This window comes from Coptis chinensis, chromosome 1 (genome assembly GCF_015680905.1).
Source record: "Coptis chinensis isolate HL-2020 chromosome 1, ASM1568090v1, whole genome shotgun sequence".
NCBI classification, from domain to species: Eukaryota; Viridiplantae; Streptophyta; class Magnoliopsida; order Ranunculales; family Ranunculaceae; genus Coptis; species Coptis chinensis.
In genome coordinates this window covers 68528148-68548716 of record NC_141456.1, presented here as the reverse complement: position 1 = coordinate 68548716, position 20569 = coordinate 68528148, and the positions used below count along the sequence as shown (strand labels likewise).

Below are 20569 nucleotides of genomic sequence, written 5' to 3'. Positions count from 1 at the left end.
TGAACTTCCAAAAGAAAGGAATTTATGCATATGGTTTTCTGGAAACGTGTTATTAAAATAATCTTGAGCTAAGCTATCAATCATGCTAACCTCCCCATCTATAGATGAATCTGGTAACTGTTTCATCATTTTAAAAACATTTACCTCAACAGAAAGATGGTCAAAAGACAATGACATCGAACCATCGCAGCAATTTATAAGTGCGTTGGTAGTCGCCAAGAAGGGATGCCCTAAGATGATCAGAACAGAGTCATTAACGACTTCTGTATCGAGGATAAAAAGATCAGCAGGATAGTAGAAATCCTGAACCTTAACAAGCACATTTTCTACCACACCCTTAGGATACTTAATAGACTGATCCGCTAATTGCAATATCATTTGAGTAGGTTGCATCTCTTGTAGACCTATTTGTTTATATAAATAATACGGGAGTAAGTTAACACTTGCCACCAGGTCTAATAAAGCGGTCGTCGTGTGGGAATCTCCTAAGGTGCATTGTATAGTAGGACGACCAGGGTCTGTGTACTTAACGATTCCATTATTTTCTGGCAAAGTTGGAAACTGTTCAGTTAGAAAGGTGTCTTTAGGAATATTTGTCTTACGCCTAGTAGTGCACAACTCTTTAAGAAACTTAGCGTGGTGAGGTAACTTTTTAATTGCTTCGAGAAAGGGTAGGTTTATCATTAGATTTTTGAAAACTTCCCTAATATCGTCATAGTTTGTATACTTGTTTAACATTGCTAATCTCTGAGAAAATAGTGGTTTCTCTTTATATTTAGTGTATGGATCAACTGGATGTCTAACCTTGGCTTTCTATTTCTTAGGTTATGGTTTAACTGGTACCTCTACAGGGATAGGCTCTTCAGTTTCTATTTCATTATCTAGTTCAATATCCGGTGTATGAACTACTTGTGGTGTAACTATAGGCATAGTTACATTGTTATCAACCACTCTGCCAGAACGGAGAGTGGTGATGGCATTTAACTCACCTACATTTACATTTTCCATATTAGTATTACCATTTACCTCAAAGGCTGTGTTTGTTGTTTTAGGATTAGGTATTGCTTGACCCGGAAACACACCTTTGGGTTGTACTTTCTCTTGTGCTAACTGTTGTTAAGAAAGTTGGATGGCTTGTAAAATATGTTGTTGGGATTACATAAAGGCGTCAAAACGATCCGGTTGTGGAGTAGGATTTGTTACGGGTTATGTGACAGGAACTATGTCACGTTGATTATTAATGGGTGGATTGTGATAGTTATTATTTACCGGAACGATACCTCTATTAGCATTATAATTATTATTGTTATAATTATTATAATTACCCTGACCTTGTCCTTGTCCTGGTGGAGCTTGGTTATAATTGCTTGCCTAACATTTTGATTATTAAACCCTGGAGGTGTTACTTGTTTGATTATTTCTCCAAATGAAGTTTTGATGTTGTCTCCAAGGGGTGTTAGGAATGGGATAACTATTAATTAAGCAAATGTTATCTTGTTGTGATGTTTGTTGTTCATAAGCTAGAGGACAATAGGAGTCGGGATGCTCATGACTCAAATAGAAATTACATGGATTTGAGTTGACATTCATGATAGGGATAGGCTTTTGTTGAACAGAAATAGCCTCTACCTTTTTAGTGAGAGATTCGATTAAAGTTTTTAGCTCAGGATCGGATTTCATCTCAAACATACCAGCGGCCTTAACTGTTGTAGAAGAACTAGCGGAACGGGAGATATCGTCACTACCCCCCAGTTATTATTACGCTTAGTTTGATCTTCTAAAAATTTATAAGCCTCTGAGGCTCCCTTACTTAGGAAACTACCCCCATTCATTATGTCAAGCACCTCTTTGTGGTGGTGTAACAGTCCCTTCAAAAAGGCCCGAACTAACGTGTCTTTCACGAGGTTATGGTGTGGACACTCTATAAGAAGATCGGTAAAACGATTCCAAGCCTCTGAAAATTATTCATGAGGATTCTGTCGAAAGAAATGAATCTTGGAAAGCATTTCATCGGTCTTCAATAGTGGGTAAAAATGTTCCATAAATAGTTGAACAAGTTTAGCCCACGAGTCCATAGAATTAGGCGTTTGGGCAGTTAACCAAGACGCCGCCTTATCGGCTAAGGTGAAAGGAAATACCCTCAGTTTAATTTGTTCAACACCAACCGTAGGATGGTTGAATGTTGTAAGGACTTGTTGTGCGATGCGAGATTTCGGGCTATCGTTCAAGGCTTTGTAAAAGTCAGAGAGAGAAGACTCTCTTTCTTCAGCCATTATTTCAGGTGTTGTGTGTGGTATATTAGCTAGAGGTGTAGTGAGTAGTATACTAGAAGGGCGTGTTTGTTGACGTTGCCGGTTGATTACGTTAGGCATTTTTCTTCGACCTGGCCTTAATCTCATGCAAGGTTAAGACCAATCTTAACTAAACATGACAACACTCAAAGCAATCCTGATATGCTAGTATGAACCTCTAATAGGAGATACGAGGTATGGAAGGAAGAAGTACCTGAAAGCCTCCTTGCTTCGCTTATGAATAACGTCTTGTTTATGTGAGCTCAGTGTATATAACAAGGTAGAAACACTGAATAACTTGAAGAAATGGAAATTTGAACTAACCTGTGGAGATCGAGCATTTTTAGAAGAGGGCGCGGGTCATGCTCTGGTTAAGCCTTGGGAGGGCGCGAGTCGTGCTCAAGTGAAACTCGAGTTATAGTGATTTGGGAGCGGGTCTCGCTCCACTGAGGCGCAATGGCGTGCTCTAGTATTTACTAATGTGCAGTGATTTGGGCGCGGGTGGAGCTCAAATTTAGCCTACCAAGGACGCGGTCGCGCTCCATGTAATCCTGCAAAGAAAATTTCAATTCTGAAATGGACAACCACAGTTAGAATCAAACAAGGGTGGGTGGGTTAATGGGACTTTGGAAAGACTAATTATACTTACGAATCAATTCTAAAGGGAACTAAGATGGCAGTGGTACCATTTGATAAAAGTAAAAAAGATAGTTTTACCTACGCATAAGTAGCGAATGAAACTAAAATGCAATTAAAATTAAAACTAGACTTAAGTGTGTTATTTATCAAAGATTTCTCTACTCTCGATTCTATCGAAATAGAGTTGGAGTAAAAGATTCGTTCCACTTCTAGTTCTTTAGAATTCGCATTTCCTAAGATTATCAATCTATCCAAAGTTAATGAGAGTTTTACGAAATTTATACTACGATGGAAATTTTACTAACAAGATATGATTTATACGACTATGAAATGCTAAATTGAATCTATGATAAGGAATTAGGGGGGATTGATTCCACCTTAACTCGACTTAATTTAATAACGAAGAATCGTCATAATCCAAATTGAACTACTTTCGCTTAACAATTGGTTCTTCCTAATCCCTAGTTGTTCATGGTAATCTCTACCAACTAACATTTAGCATGTGAAATAGTCAAACCCATTCTCATAGTGAACTAATAGTTTTCTAGAATGGAATGGGAAATCACGACTATTCTACGCTTAACAAAAATCAAGCTTCACCAAGGCTTCTTCAACCCCCTCTAATGGAGGTTTAGCCTAGAATCATTATACTATCATTAATATATAAATTTAAGCAAGACATGATATAAAGATTATAACTTTGCTTATTTTTACTAAATGGAAATCTACTCATGCAAGATTTAATTGAAACTAATAATGATAAATAACTAAATCTATGAATTAAAACTACAATGATTTAATGAAATGAAACTATATTATGAAGAACTAACTAACTTTATTAATCTAATGACGAAATAATAATTTATTCAATAACTAAATTAATAATCTACTTTGTTCTAAACTAATTACTTGAACATAAAACTAGATCTAAAACTATTCTCTAATGGCTACTTGCTACCTAAACTAATTATTGCTTAAGAGTTAAGTCTTGTGTCTTGAAATGGAGGAGATAAGACCCACATTTTTGTGCATGGGCTAAGGAGCCATGTTTTGGGCTGGAAAATCGAGCCCAAAACCCAATTTCTTCAGTCCACAGAGGCCTTTTCAGCTGAATTTTGCTTCAATTGACTTTTCATAAACTTTTGCTCCTTTGATTGGATCAAGTCTTGGACCATTGAAAAGCTCTTTCCGAGCCAGTCGTTTTGACATAAGGTAGGCACAATTCTGAGGTCTGAGTTCAAAGATACGGTCTTCGGAAGTTCTGCTGACTTTTGTGTGATGTTTCTGCCCACGTTGACTTTGACTTTTTAGCTTTTATCGGGCTTTTTAAAGGCTTTTTCTCCTTGAATCTTGGCCTTTAATCACAGAACTCCTTAGCAACCAACCCTTGCTCCTTTATCTCGCCAAAGTAACACATTTCTGCACATAATTAAATCCAAAGCCTGAAATACATAAAAACACATAATCAGCATTAACCCTTATTTATTACTCGCATAATTGGTCTAAAAGTATTATTGTTAAGGGGTTAAAGCTACATTTTTGGGCTCTTATTAGTTTCTCGATTCTCATCGAAATGTTCGTCAGGTTTGTTCTTTGGCAAACGGGTAGGGAACAGAGCTTTTGGGTGGAATTGTGCATATGGATCAAAGGCATCTTTCCCCAGTTTTGTTGTTGTAGGTTTGGAAGGAACAACTTCGTCCTCTATAGGATGTGAGGTAAGAGTTGGAAGGATGTCAGCCGCGGCTTTTGTCGATTCGACGTCTGGCATACGTATGTGATTGTTGATGGTTCGGCCTGAACGAAGAGTGGTGATGGCATTTATGTCACCCTGGCTGGGATTACTAGATCTTGGTGCATTGTTGAGTTCAAAGGCTGTGTTTGTGGGCTTAGGGTTTGGAACTGCTTGGCCAGGAAACACGCCTTTTTTACTTTTATCCTGTGCTAACAGCTAAAGAGAGTGTTGGATAGATGCTAGGATTTGATATTGTTGATTCATGTAAGTCAGAAAAGTTTCAGCTGTTTTATCGGTAGTGGATTGTACTAGTGGAGTAGTAAGAACAAGTTCACAGTTATTGTTTACGGGTTGATTTTGGTAGTCATATCCTTGATTAGCGGGAACAAGGCTAAGGTTGTTTTGGTACCCTATATTGGCTGTGTTGGAAGACTGACTTTGCCCTTGCTGGAATTGCGGAGGATTTCCTTGACAGTAGGAATTGTAGTTTGTGGGTGGTCGTACAGGAACACTGTTGAATCCCGGAGGAGTTGACGCCAAGCCAAATTCGGATGTTGTCGCCAAGGTGCATTAGGGATGTTGAAAGCACAAGCCTCTTTTGATGGTTGGGGAAGGCACTCGTATGCTAAAGGACAATAAAAATCAGACTGCTCAGGACTTAAGCAAAGAAGACATGGGGAAACGTTGGCAGCCATGACTTGTTTGGGTTTTTGATCATTTATTTGAACCGAAAGAGCATCAACCTTTTTGGTTAGGGACTCGATCAGAGTTTTTAATTTCGGATCGGATTTGACCTCGAACCCGGATGTAACTTTGGTAGGAGTGTCTTTAGAAGATCTGGAAGAATCAGTGTTACCCCAATGGGTGTTTCGTGAAGCCTGCTTCTCTAGAAAAGTGTAGGCTTCAGTAGCACCTTTGTCCATGAAACAACCGCCGTTCATGATATCTAATGTTTCATTTTGATGGTCAGAGAGACCATTAAAGAATGACTGGACTAAGATAGCAGTGTCGAGTTGATGATGGAGACATTCGAGAAGCAGATCAGTAAATTTGCTCCATGCTTCCGTAAAAGATTCCTGGGGATGCTGGAGAAAGAATTGAATCTTCTGAAGCATCTCTGTAGTTTTCTTCTGAGTATAGAACTTTATCATAAATGCTTGTACGAGCTTAGCCTATGTGTCAAAGGATTGAGGCGCTTCGCCCGCGAGCCAAATTGAAGCTTTATCAGCTAAGGTGAAGGGAAACAACCTAAGCAATACTTGTTCTTTGGTAACGGTTGGATGGTGGAAAGTGGTAGCTACTTGCTGCATCCAACGAAAGTGATTGTATGGTTTTTCATGGTCTAGACCATGGTAAACAGGTAACAAACTGAAAACGTTTGGTGGAATGCAAAAATCACCTGCAATCTCATCGAGTTTAATGCAGAAGCGTGTCCTTCCCCGTAAAGGCGCAATAGAAAGTCCGAAAGGGGTTTCTCGACTGTGGGATTTTCTTGGGCCATAACTATGGGAGGTAATGGCAACTGAGATACTTGACGAGATTGGTTTATGGAGGAAGAACTATGTTTAGGAGATAACTTATGTAGTTGTTTATTGTATTTCTAACGATGATATGCAAGTTTTAATTCCTTATGTTTACCAGACTGTAGTCTTATACAAACACAAATTTTAATTCAAGGCTCATAAGGAACGAATTATGATTGGAGGATTAGGAATTATGGAAGGAGGGAGTTGAACCACATCTTCTTGAGCTATTGCTAACGTGAGCAGGTAAGCTAGGATAACGTGTGAATATTCCAGCAGCCAGGTCACATGAGAGAATTCAGGGAGGTTGTCCGTGCTAGCACGTTCCTTAATTATGTAACCTCTATCTTTCACGTTTGCTAGACACTGATGGAATAGGGTGATGATTTATGATGGTGTATTATGAGGGGTATTATTATGATGATTATGATAAAAAAAAATTTATTATTATTATTTTTTATTTTTTATTTATGATTTATGATTTATGATTTATGATTTATGATTTATGATTTTTTTTTATTTTTTATTTTATTTTTTATTTTTTTTTATTGATTATTATTATTATTATTATTATTATTTTTTAAATTTACGTAATTAATGTATTATTTAGACGTGATTACGAAACATGCAATTAAAGACGATAGATGATTAAGCATACAATTAACACATGCTAGAGGAATAGAAATACGTGAATAGCATACAAGCATACAATTAACACATGCAACTCTATATTACTTATACGTGAATAGAAATACGTCCTACGCATGCAATAATCTATAGCTACCAATACGTGCAACTATATGCGAGCTACAGGAATATCGAGAATGAACTCATGCAAATGAATAACGCGTACGTGAATTGATGTAACATACACATACAAAAATAATCTAAGCAGTTGGTTTGAAATTACGCAGACATCCAAATATATTTGAATCATTTTAATCGTATTAACGTGAATATGTAATGACGAACCACATTTACTTTGGAAAAATTCTATACATGCAAAGAGTTCTCATGCCAACACACAAATATGCGAGGTAAAACAGGTTATAGCAATCAACCAAATAATATCCTCGACAAAGTTTGAAAAGTTTAAGAATTCGAAACCTGGCATCCCGCGATTCCTCGTATAATGATCGAATTAATCATGAGATCGTCAAGTAAGGGATCGTCCATACCTTAGAGCTCGGCAAGGTTTACAACTAGATTTACAACTTTTAGTGAGTAAGATTTTAGGGTATTTAGTTGGTTCAAGTAAATTAACGGTAATACAAGTAGCATAAAATAAAAACGATTTATTTCTACGTAAATAAACAGAGATAGAGAAACAGGGAAAAGGTTAACTATACTTATACAAGAATCAGTTTCAACAGTTATAATACCACATCACTACAACTCTAATCCGTCTTGAGTTCATAGACAAACCCGAGACGGCGTCGAGTATCGATCCCTAGTGAGATGCACGCATCTCTGAGCTCATCTCACTAGCATAAGAAGTTGAACTAATATTCCATCGCTGGAATATCATTTCAGCTCCTGGTTCGATTCTACATCAGCTGGACAAATCAAAGAGCTATCTGACACCATAGAGGCGTGCGCGAGATATTTTCGGTCGCTCGCGAGACTGTTCTGGAGCATCAGCACTCCAAACTTGGACAGTCTTAGTCATTTTGGGAACGGATGTATAATCTACACCTAATTCCTAAGTAGTGATTTTGGAACATTAAAGTATCAATCCGGATCCTTACATGAGCATCATTAACCCTCCCTCTGGGCGGGGTGTTTGCTCATGGTCATTGGATAATTAATTGAATTTGCTGTATACAATAAATAAGTAAATGAAGAACAGGAATTAAACTTGAAAAGAAATGATTTTTATTAAGTAAAACTTACAGTACTGAAGCTGGTATGAAAGCTACTGGAAAAGAAAGCTACGTACTGGAATGAAACAACAAAATGAAAAACTAAAACTCCGTGTCTAAGGTCTCCAGCCTAACTAACAACATATAGTGAGGTCCCCTCTCATATATATATCTCCAGCCCTTCACATGAAGCCCTTAACTCATTTAATTGTTTTGTTTTTACTCAACTTGATAACTTCCAAACTTTGTAATACAAAGTTTGTCTTGTTATGTTTTAATTTTGTTTTGTTTTTTTGCTAAATCAATTCAAGCATTGAATTGTTCCGTCTTTTCCTCTTGCAAGGTGGCACATAATTGTGACCATCAATTGCCACATGCCTATGCTGACTCGTCATGCCTTGTGGACCCAAAGAGTGGGTCCACATGGTGTGTCCCGATGGCGGCCACGATTTTGACATTTTACAACTTTACGTCTTTTTCGTTCATTCATGCATGCTGGTTGCTTTGGCAATTCACTAGCCGAAGTCGGCGTCCAGGTTTGAAAGATGTGAGCTTCGGAAGATTGCTGCTTCTTTACACGTGGACCCGTTCTGCACTGGTTTTGTCCTTTTGGAATTTTCAACTCTAGTCAGGCTTTGTTGGACTTCACTAGGGCTGAATGGGAAGACTTCAAGTATTCTAGTATTCCTGTACTTTGATGCATGTTTTATCATCATATTCACATTAACTACGGAAACCTAGAAAGTATGAAAATATAATTATTTCATGATTATTAAACACATAATTAACCAAAACACTATGTCTCTACGGTGTTTAATATTACAGTTTTGGGTGCTTATCACTTTCTCGCGTGAAAAAGGAAACTTGAAGAAAGAAAAGAGGCACTGCTAGTCATTCAAAGTGGAGAAATTATGATGATCTGAATGAATATTTCTGGTAATGTTTCCATTGTCATTTTGGTCACGCTATTTCGTAGTAGTTACCACAGACCTGAGTTTGAAACCTGTTTCACCACCTATCAAAGAATAAAAGAATGAAATGGCTTTATTTGGTAACAGATAGGGGTCACCTTTACACATTTCAGGTCTGATAAATGCTTTAAGTTGGGATGGCCGATGAAACCTGAAGCAGATTTTTTTGTGCACTCGGATGATATACGTCAGAAAGATGAGGTTTATTATATAATTTTAATTCCTATTATGATATTTTGCAGAAAATTTTGGTTCCATCATTGGCTTGGTACTGTGTGTTGCTTCAATTCAAATGTGAATATATACTTATATACATAATATGATGAATTAGATATGTCATTTGATCGAAGTATTTCTGAGGAAAAAAACCAGTTGGTTTTGGTCTATATATTATAAACGAGCGTTTTACCCTCTTTTAAAATAACTAGCCGAAAATGTGGAAGCTCGAACACTATATGGGGCCATTTCGGAAAATTAAGCACAAGTTCTTCTGGATGAAATTACCAGTTGGTTGTGATTTCTAAAGTTAAAAATTAGTTTGCCAAAAATTGTGTGCAAACACATTTTTCCAAATCCTGTTGTGTTGAAATCAACAGACCTATCTTAATCTTTAATGAATGGATTGCATAGACCTTCCCTAGTCAAAGGCACATGAAGTGTCCGTCCACTTCAACGTGTTTCATTTGTCTTGTGACACAATTTTAAGCACTGCTTATTCCATTCTTATTGTCACAAGTCACTAAACTACTTTACAGGATATGTGGGTGAGTAGGTGACGCCAATGTGGAATCTGTCGAATAAGGGATCTCAAACTTTGTTGTTCCTTCACTCAGTTTTTTCATGACTGGGTATATAGCCTCACCTTGGGATCTAGCAACCACAAATCATTCTTCTTTGGAGAACTTAGAAATTCACCTCCAACAGAGGTGCAGAAATTATTATAACAAAAATAATGAGTGGGACAAAAATATTTATTATAACAAAAGATTAGATGGACAAAAATAAAATAAAATTAAACAAAACTCTGGGTTACAACATGTTATTTGGTCTATGCGAAAAGTTTAGATCCTCCCTTGGCAATGATGAGTGGGAGAATACAATGTTACTCATAACCTGTGAAACATACTTGCTGAGGTATCCAGAGTATTCCACGAAAATTAACTTCTTTCTCCTAATTAATTTGAATGATATGCCTGTAGTTGTACGCATAATACAGTTCTACCACAAGGGCTCGTTCTAATACTATAATAAATTTTACTGCAGCATCTTAACCAAGTTCCAGCTGGAAGGAGGAAGCCAAAGACAAATTTTGTTGAAGTCCACACGTTTTGGCATCGTTTCAGGAGTTTTGATCGGATGTGGATATTTTTCATTTTAGCTTTACAGGTTAGTCAAAGAAATTAAGATTAACCCGATAAATACATTTCCAAGTGTGTGGAAGACAACTGCAGTGTAACTTGGGTTCGTTTTCAGGCTATGATCATCATTGCATGGAGTCCTTCAGGATCTCTTGCAGCTTTATTTGATGAGGACGTCGTTAAAAGTGTTATGATTATATTCATAACTTGGGCTATATTCAATTTTTTGCAAGGTACTTCATCGTTTATAAGTATGTTTCTGATATTTGTAGTAGTAACTATGAAATGTACCATACGTATAATTTATTCGTAGGGCAATGTTACACTTCTTGCACACTATGTAGCTATCAATTAGTATGATAATAACCAGTCCAAGGACTTGCATCTCAATTTGGATTATTGCTCCACTGGCCTGCCTAGCTCAGTCCTTGGCCAGCCTCTTCTTACTCTTACATTTCTCAATGCGACTACATAGAGGGCTTAGTCAATGGTATTAGCTTGGGTTGGGTTTTCATTCAATGCAATGCTTTTTTTTTTTTGTAAGTTGTGCTAATCCAAAACTTTACACGAATGATCTAAGATTCAAGGCCTTCATGCAACAAAACCATTAGATAAATCATAGATGTATTTCCACAAAATACTTTGCACAGGTGTGAGATGGATGAAATGATTTAGTCTGAACTGATAGATTATCTGGAACTATCAAGTCAGTGAAATTTAATATCTTGCTGTTACTGTTTGCACAGCCTAAATTATGTGGGAAGAGGAATGCACGTGGATATGTTCTCACTTCTCAAGTAAGAAAGCTTCAGGTTTTATTTTTCATCTTACGAATATTAGGCTGTGATATCCCTCATTAATAGGATGTTCTGATATGCTCAAGTATACTCTATTCTGGATCTTGTTGCTAATAGTTATGTATCACCATTCATCCTTACCAAATGACGTTGTCTACAAGCAGGATAATTCCATCTCTTACCCGTCTCCTTCACAAAATTTCTAAGTGGAGGGCAAGTGGTTAAAACAAGTTAACTAATTCATTGAAGTCAAGCAAAGTAATGGATGCGAAACGAAGACATTATTAATGGTATGTTAATAATTAGTATGCTTTTGTATGGGTGATATACTAGTTTTGTACTCTGTAAGATGAAAATATATTTCATTATTGATACTTGCAGATATTTTGAACTTTTGATGGAGCGTGTTGATAAAGTTGAACCGACTCTTGACGCATTGGCTCTTTTTTATTTAATTCTTAGGTCATTTCTGATGTATTTTTGGTGGAAAATTTCTAGTTTAGAGTATATGTATACTTGAAAGGAACTTTGTACTTTGTGTTTTTATATTATTATAGATTAATAATTTTTTTTTTTTTTGTGTAGTACATACTGATTGTGGATTGTGTTTGGTTGAAGTGGTGTGGTAGATTTTGTTAGAATGGATGAATAGAAGAATTTGCATTGGTTGATATGTAATAGAGTGAACAGGTACAGTTGCATTGTGGGTGGCCCAACCAAAACAAAAGCCCACAAAATCAATTTTTTTTTAATACTACAAACTATTAGTAATGGATATATCCGTTAGAAATGGATAATTGCCTACAATTAATCAATTGCATACAAATTATTAATCGTTATTAATATATTGTAACAGTTAGGTATCCGTTACTGAAATTAATTTCAGTGACACTTTATAACCGTTAGTAAATTTTGTAACGAATAATAAGTGTTATAGATATCTGTTACTAATATTTGTCACGCTTTTGTGTCAACGCAAGATAACCAATACTAATATTTGTTGTAACGGATGTATATCCATTACAAATTAACAGTTATGGTGTAGTGTATTCTGGCTGAAGTGATGATAGGTTTGTGATCAAAAGACAGGTGGTGTCTATATGATTTAAGCTTAGACCGAAATTGCATGGTGAGGTATTTATGTTCATGACAAAAAACATGGGAACTGAGATTCTAAGCATGCCAGGTCGAAAGGATAATGAAGATGAAGATGGAGACATTATAGCAAGAAAATTCGAAACCATTTTCGGGAAAGGGTCTTTAGAAAAGTTTATGAAACAACGCATGTTGAAAATCCATAAGGAAGTTCTGCAGCTGAAGGAAGACGGTGAGGGATCTTCTATAGAAGTAGACCAAGGAACTGTAGGAGTAGATATAGCAAACTTGGATGTTACTGAGCCAACAACACCAATAGTTGTGTCCGTGATAGAAGTGGGGTCAACAACACAAAGAGTGGACCACAACAACAACAAAGTTGTTCAAAGCGTTGCAGCACCAGCAAAAACCAGTACATGGGTTGATGTGCTAGGTAGAGATGCAGTGGGTAAAGAGACGTTGAGGTATATTCCCCCAACAATGGTGAATGACAAACTAGTTATACATGTCAAGAGCTCCGAATTTGCACATGTTAATGGAAAATATGAGAACTTGGTGGTTGGCTACTTTATTGGGAGACGCTCTGGTTATGGGTATGTGAAAGAGGTTGTTAACAAGACATGGAGGCTACAACACAAATTTACAATGCACTCACATGGGGAAACAATGTTCACATTCAAGTTTGATAATGAGGGGGATAGAAGGAAGGTGTTGGACATTGGGTCATTCCATATTGCCAGCCGATTGTTTGTAATAAGGCCGTGGAAGTTGTTCATCGAATCGAAAGTGAAGGAACTGAAAACGATACCAGTGTGGGTAATAATGAAGAAGTGCCCACTGGAGTTGTGGGACAAGGAGGGGTTCAGCATGGTGGGGAGTGCCATTGGTATACCAATGTTTGCGGACAAGCTAACAGAAGAGAAAAAGAGGCTGGCATATGCGCAAGTGTGCATAGAGGTTGACATTGATTGTACATACCCTAAAGGAACTACTATTGTGGTTGATCAGAAAAAGGCATTTGAGATTAGTTTTAAATATAACTGGAAACCTCCTCAGTGCTCATTGTGCAAGGTGTTTGGGCACTCAGACTCACAATGCGTTAAACAACAAGAGAAGAGAGGTCATGTGAATCAAAGGAATGAGGTGTGGTTGGAAAAAAATAGAAAGAAATCAGACCAGAAAGAATCGGACGCAGCTAAACCAACAGAGAAGAAAGGAACTGAATTTGATGACCAGGGAAAGGAAGCGGACACTGGGGCTGTGGGCCTAAATGAAACTGAAAAGGGAGAGTGGGCAGCTCCGAACAGGAAGCATTTAGTAAAGCTAAGGCACCAGATTTTAGAGGTAAAGGAAAACACTCCGGGGAAGGAAGTAACCCCTTCTAATGATGCAGAGAGTGAGGAAGCACATGGTTCTCAAACTAAGCAGAAAGGAGAGTAGAGTATGCAGGATACAACCACAAAATGAGATAACAATGGGAAAGGGACACTAAGTGAGGGTGTAACAAAGGGGTTTAGGCCCAAAATGCTAAGTCCAAGTGATCCCAAAGAAAGTCACAAACAGGAAAAGGTGGCACACATACTCAAAAAGCCGGAAACTAGAGGCACAAAAAAGAAAGTAAGCACACGGAGTGGGTCTCGGTTTGGCCCCCTCGCTAATCAAAATTAATTTTATGATTAGTGTGGGCTGTTGGAATAGTCGGGGGCTCAACAAGGGATTTAAACAGCATGAGATAAAGTTTATGATTAGGAAGTTAGAACTGAGTATAATGGGTATAGTGGAGACAAGAGTTAAGCAGGAGAATGTGCAAACAGTTAGAAGAGTGTGCTGCCCTGGCTGGGAAGTTGAGCATAACTATGAATATAGTGAATTGGGAAGAATATGGTGTTGCTGGAACCTGATGAACTATAATATGCGACTCATTGAGAAGAATGAACAAAGCATTACCATGGAGACTACTTTGTTGAATGGGAAAATGTTTGTAATCTCAATAGTTTATGGCTCAACTAATCGAGAGAGAAGGAATGAACTCTGGAGGGTGTTAATTCAGGTATCTTACACTATCCAGAAGCCATGGATTGTCATCGGGGATTTTAACTCAGTATTGAATGCACAAGAGAGAGTGGGAGGAACTGAGACACAGCCACAACAGTTCTCGGATTTGATGCAATATGTCACAATGAGTGGGCTGATGAACCTGAAACAGACGGGGAATTTCTTAACATTGAACAATAAGCGGGAGCAAAGAACATGGAGAATAGTTGATAGGGTGATGGTGAATGATGAGTGGGTGAGTGAGTATACAAACACTAAGGCACACTACAAGAGCCCCGGGGAAATTTCAGACCATTCATCTATTGTAGTGGCATCAACTAAGAGTACAGGGAGATACAAAAGATCCTTCAGGTTCTTCAACTACTGGATATAACAAGAGGGATATACAGAGACCCTACAGGCAGCATGGAACACCCCAGTAGTTGGCAACCCAATGCTCACCTTCATGCCGAAATTGAAACACACTAAGGAGGCTTTGATAAAGTGGAATAGAGACAGAGGTCGGGTAGCAACAGAGAAAGTGGAGGCAGAGAAGGCGTTAGTGGAAATTCAGGAGCTGTTACAAGCCCAACCGCTTAACCATGGGTATAGTGTCTAGGAGAAGATTCTAAAGGCTAAGTTTTTCAAAGCGGCGGCCACTGAGGAGTCAGAGAGAAAATAGAAATCAATGGATCAGGTGGTGACGTTAGGGGACAACAATACGAAGTAGTTCTTCAACTCTATCAAAGTGAGAAACATGGCAAATAAGATAAATTGTTTCAAGGATGGGCAAGGAAAAGAATATGAAGAACTGGCTGACATTAGAAATGAATGTGTCAAGTGTTACAAAGAGATGTACATCCCGGATATCCTAGAGACACTGGATTTTACAGAGCTGGAAGACACACAGGTTGAACCATTGGAAGGGAATATTTAGAATATGATGATTCGGAGGTTACACGGGATGAAATTATTGAGTGCCTAGCTAACATAGAGGATGACAAAGCACCAGGCAGTTATGGGTTCTCTGCACTATTTTTCAAAGCAGGATGGAGAATAGTGGGGGATGATTTTGTAAAGGCTATAAGGAATTTTTTCCAATCAGGCAAGATGTTATAAGAAGTTAACGCCACATACATAACCTCAATACCAAAAGTGATTGCTCTTACTTCATTAGGGGATTACCGGCTCATTGCATGTTGTAATGTCAACTACAAGTGTATTACCAAGATTCTCACATACAGAATGAAAAGCTTTATGCCACAGGTTATATCTCTCAATCAATCTGCATTTATAGCAGGTTGAAGCATTCATGACAATGTGCTACTGTCACATGAGTTGTTACACAACTACCATAGAGATAAGAGCCCCTCGAGATGTGTAGCGAAGATTGATTTAAGAAAGGCATATGACACTGTCAGATGGGAAGCAGTGAGTTACGCTCTGACTAGAATTGGGGTTCCCCTAGTGTTTGTTAATTGGATACAACGATGCATTGAAACACCGAGCTATAACATTATGATTAATGGAACACCGTTTGGGTATTTCAGAGGCAGGAGAGGGATCAGGCAAGGGGATCCCATGTCACCGTATTTGTTTGTACTGGTTATGGATTTTCTTACCCAGCTGATTCACAGAAGAGTAATACTAGGGAGATACCAACTACATCCCAAGTGCGTTAATTCGGAAGTGACTCATTTAGCATTCGCAGATGATCTCATTGCATTTATGAATGGTGACTTGAACACAATTCGCGCACTCAAAGATTCTCTACACAACTTATTTAAATGCTCGGGGCTACAAGTAAATTTTCAAAAGAGCCAAATGTTTTATGCTGGAGTAGATGAGAGTGTTGTCCTACAAGTGGAGGCGCTCATCAATTTTCTGAGAGGAATGCTGCCAATAAAGTATCTCGGGCTGCCCTTGATAACCACTCGGCTAAGTGCAAGAGACTGTCTGTTACTGATAGAGAAAGTAAGACAAAAGATTCAAGCATGGAGAAGGAGAGCATTGTCCTATGCAGGATGGCTTCAACTCCTTAAAGTAGTATTGAATGGCATGAGTGTCTACTGGACAACTTCTTTTATTCTTCCTCAGAGGACTATAAAAGCTATTAACCAACTCTGTCGGAATTTCCTATGGAATGGGCCAGAATGTGCCACATCACATGCACTCATTGGGTGAGATATCATATGCTTCCCATATGAAGAAGGGGGGTTCGGGATTCGAAGTTTGAAATCACTGAATGTAGCGGCAAATCTAAAACATCTCTGGAAGCTAGTTAGCTCGAGTGACACCTTATGGACTAACTGGGTAACTAAGAATTTGATCGGAGCGAGGAATTTTTGGCAGTTGAAGATTCCTAATGACCGCTCCTGGCTTTAGTGAAACTTGTTGAAGCATAGGACAGAGGCCCATCACATAGTCCAACACCAGATTGGAGATGGAAGAGGGACTCAGGTATGGGTGGATCCTTGGCACCCAGATGGTATCTTAAAAGACCAATTTCCACTATCTCTCATACATAACTCAACATGTAGGCTGAATGCACGCATGAGTAATCTTATAGAAGATGGACAGTGGTGCATTCCCATGCAAGTCAGAAATCAAATGCCAGACATTGCTGCTTTCATAGAAGAGGAGATCAAGGTTGGGCATGGGCCTAATTGAGTGATATGGACAGCCACCCAGAGAGGGGACTTCAAACTCCGGGAGACATATGATAGTATCAGAGCAATCAAAACCCTAGTATCTTGGCATCATTTGGTTTGGTTCTCGAACTGGATACCAAGACACTCCTTCATAGTCTGGCTCACATTCCAGGGAGGGTTGAAGACAACTAGCAAGTTGAAAGAGTGGGTGGTAGTAACTGATGACACATGCGTACTGTACTGGAGGGAGAGAGAAACTGAAGTCCACATGTTCTTTGAGTGTACTTACGCACAGTTCATTTTGCAGCATATATTACAACATGCAGGCTACAACAAGGCACGAAGTACAAACTGGTTGGAAGAAGTGGAATGGGTGCTCATGAAAATGAAAGGGAAAGGCATTCAATAAGATGCGCTTCGACTGATGTTTAATGGATTCATCTATCATGTGTGGCAAGAGAGGAATAGAAGGATTTTTCAGCACAAAAATCAGATTGCCGTCTAGGTGAGTTTACCGATCATTCATGATGTAGTGACCAAATTCTCTTCTCTCAACACAATTATGGACGAAGGGCCCGAAAGAGACAGTGTTATGTTAATATGGAATGTTATGGTGGAAGTAAAGCTGAGGATAGCCCGCTATTGAGAATGGGAGAAGCCAAATATGGGATCGTACTGCCTCAATACTGATGGAACACTCCAGGGAGAACAAGGGGGGTGGGTGGCTGTGATTAGAGACAAAGAAGGAGTTGTTGTAGCAGTTGCACAGGGAAATCAGAATATCAGACGATCGACCTTATTTAGTTACAGGGCTTGGCCAGAGGACTTCAGTTGGCAGTGGAGAGAGGATGCTTAAATGTTAGAGCCTAGATGGACTCAAAAATAGTAACTGCTTATATGAGGGATCGGGCCCATTATCCATGGCGAGCCCATTACCTTATGGGTGAAATCCACCGATTAAAAGCCCAACTTGAGAGTTTTACACTCAAACATGTATTTTGTGAAGCCAACAAATTAGTCGATATATTGGCTAGTAATATCCTGACAACAAGTTATGTAGTAATCACCCCTAGTTCATTTTCTGAAGATGTAAGGAAAATTATATTCGATGATGCCACATGCAAAAGATATGTAAGAGTATAAGCTATGTAACCAAGCTAGATTTTTTAATATTAATAAAACAAGGGTAAGGGGCCTCTAAAATAACCTGCTTGCCTTTCAAAAAAAAAAAAAAAAAAAAGATAAAGGGTTTGGTCTTTTTGTTTGGTTGTGAGGGTATCTATCTTTCTTGTGAGGGTTTTGATTAAGGTTTTGATTACTGGATCTAATTTCACCTCAAAAATACCACTAACCTTAGACATACTAGTTTGGGCTGTTCTTGAATGTTTTATGTCGCCCCAATGGATACGCTTTTCAGCTTGGTTTTCAAGAAAGGTTAAGGCTTCAGTTGCACCTCTATCTAAAAAATTACCATTACTCATGATGTCAAGGGTTACTTTGTGTTATGGGAGAAAACCTTTGAAGAAATATTGGACAAGAGTGGATTTTTCTAGTTTATGGTGAGGACATGAATGGAGTAGGTCAAAGAATCTACCTCATGCTTCGGAAAATGTCTCACTTGGGCTTTGTCTGAAAAACTATATCTTGCTTCTATCTCTTCTGTTTTCTCTGGTGGAAAGTACTTCTTCATAAATGAGAACACAACCTTTTCCCATGTATCGGAAGAGTTTGTTTTCTGTGAAAGAAGCCAAACGTGACTCTTACCAGCTAGAGTGAATGGGAACACTCGTAGCTTAACCTGATTGTCAGTGACGCCCGGATGGTTAAAAGTATTACATACTTTATGTATCCGGCGTAGATGCTCGTACGGTAACTCGTGTTCTAACCTGTGGAAGATGGGTAGAAGATTGAACACGTTCAGTGGAATACAAAAATTGCTCATGAGTGGTGTGAGTCGTATACAAGATGGATGCCCATCTTGCAATGGTGTGTAGAAGTTGGAGAGAGGCTCTTCTGCTTGCACTACTTCATTTCCCATCTTAGTAGATGGAGGACTAGAAACAAGAGATTTTCTAGGACGACGTGCTCTCCTACGTGAGTAAGTTTTATTCTTGCTAATACCTGTAGGGCCTGAACACAGTGTCATGCACTTTTAGCAAGACCCCAAAACTATCCTAACATGTGCAAATGGTTCAATGTATGCTCAAGAAATCGAAATTTGTTTTTGCAAGTATGGAGTTTTGAAAACTTTGCTTTGGTCTATATTTTACTATGCCCTGTTCAAGGAAACAATTTGGCATGAAACTAGGATGGCTCTACTACACGTCTCAGAAGAGTAGGCAGTCACTTCACCAAGTCGTGTGCTACCAAGAATCTCATTCACGATGAATCTAGTGGAGGGGAGTGAGGAAGGTAGTTGGTCCATTGGAATCTAGTAATTGATTACCGTAAATCCTCGTGGCTATATTTTTGTCATTTTCTGGAGGAGCGTGACTACTTTGGGCTCTAGTTGATTGATTTTAATTCAATTTTTTTGTCTAGGGCTTCAAGAATCAAGCAACGTCCAATTTACCTACATTGGGGAATGACTTCTCAATGGTTGTTATGTGGCTCAGGTTCAGCTTTATGCGCGAATGTCAATTGTAGTAAGGAAATTAAATTTCAAACAATCACGTAAGTATGCTTGAACACACAAGGTATCCTATTACTTGGGCTTTGAGGAGGTTTAGAATTTATCTCTAAAGCCGTGCTTACACGTTGCTTAAGGAGAAGGCGATGTCAGTTGGCGCATGATCTTCGAATCAGGCTCAAACTTTTGAGCTTTACCCTGTTTTAGGTTACAATTAAAGTCTACTTAAAGGTCCACAATCTGGCCTTTTTAATTAAACAACTTTGCCTTCAACGGTCCAAAACATAAAAGTAAACTATTACTAAACTAATCTAATAGATTAACTAGTTTAGATTGATTATCTAGATTAACTAGAGTTAAATGGACTTAAAGTGTTGATTACGAAGTTGATTCAAAGTGTGTGAGCTATGATTCATAACTTGCCTCACACACTTGAACTTCCCAAGGAAATGAAAACTTTAATCCCTTGGTAAATATACAACTTCAAGCAAGTTCAACTTATGTTCATCCACAAAAATCAATCAAAAACCATTTTTTCCTAATTTATTTTTCATTTTTCTTTTTACCTCTAACTATTACAAACAAGTTCCATTGATTTATCCTACTTTATTACAAAATCCAGGTTTGGAGTTCAACTCAACACCGAAAAACATCTGGAACTAGAAAAAACTGGATGGTGGTGTGCTAACGTGTACGGGCGGTCGCGCACAATAATAGGTGTGGACGCGCGCACGGTCGCCCGCCATCTCCGACCAAGTTGTGTCATCTTCCGTTGACAAGTTCAGCTCCTCTCCATCTGTTGACTGCTAAACCTAGTATTGCAAAAAAATAAGTTAGTGATGAAAAATAACGAAAATAAAAAACAAGAAGTGAAAAAGATGAGAAGGATGCTTCCCTTCTTAGATGCTCAACCAAGCATTCTTGCTCCTTTAATCCATGATGGTGGCGCCATTTGAACTTTTTGTAGAGTGATGAGTCTTCAAAATA

The 20569-nt window shown here is 38.4% G+C and overlaps 1 long non-coding RNA gene across 2 annotated transcripts; it reads left to right on the top strand.

Annotated features, from left to right (window-relative positions):
- The first annotated feature begins 9997 nt into the window (after positions 1 to 9997).
- Positions 9998 to 11776, top strand: LOC147525062 (uncharacterized). 2 transcript variants are annotated; one of them, XR_015197695.1, is made up of 6 exons: positions 9998 to 10152; positions 10282 to 10404; positions 10492 to 10609; positions 11123 to 11173; positions 11338 to 11463; positions 11555 to 11776. It is a non-coding gene; the product is annotated as an uncharacterized LOC147525062 (long non-coding RNA). The 2 variants fall into 2 exon arrangements; XR_015197693.1 differs by lacking the exon at positions 9998 to 10152 and having other exon boundaries at positions 10171 to 10404.
- The last annotated feature ends 8793 nt before the right edge of the window (positions 11777 to 20569 follow it).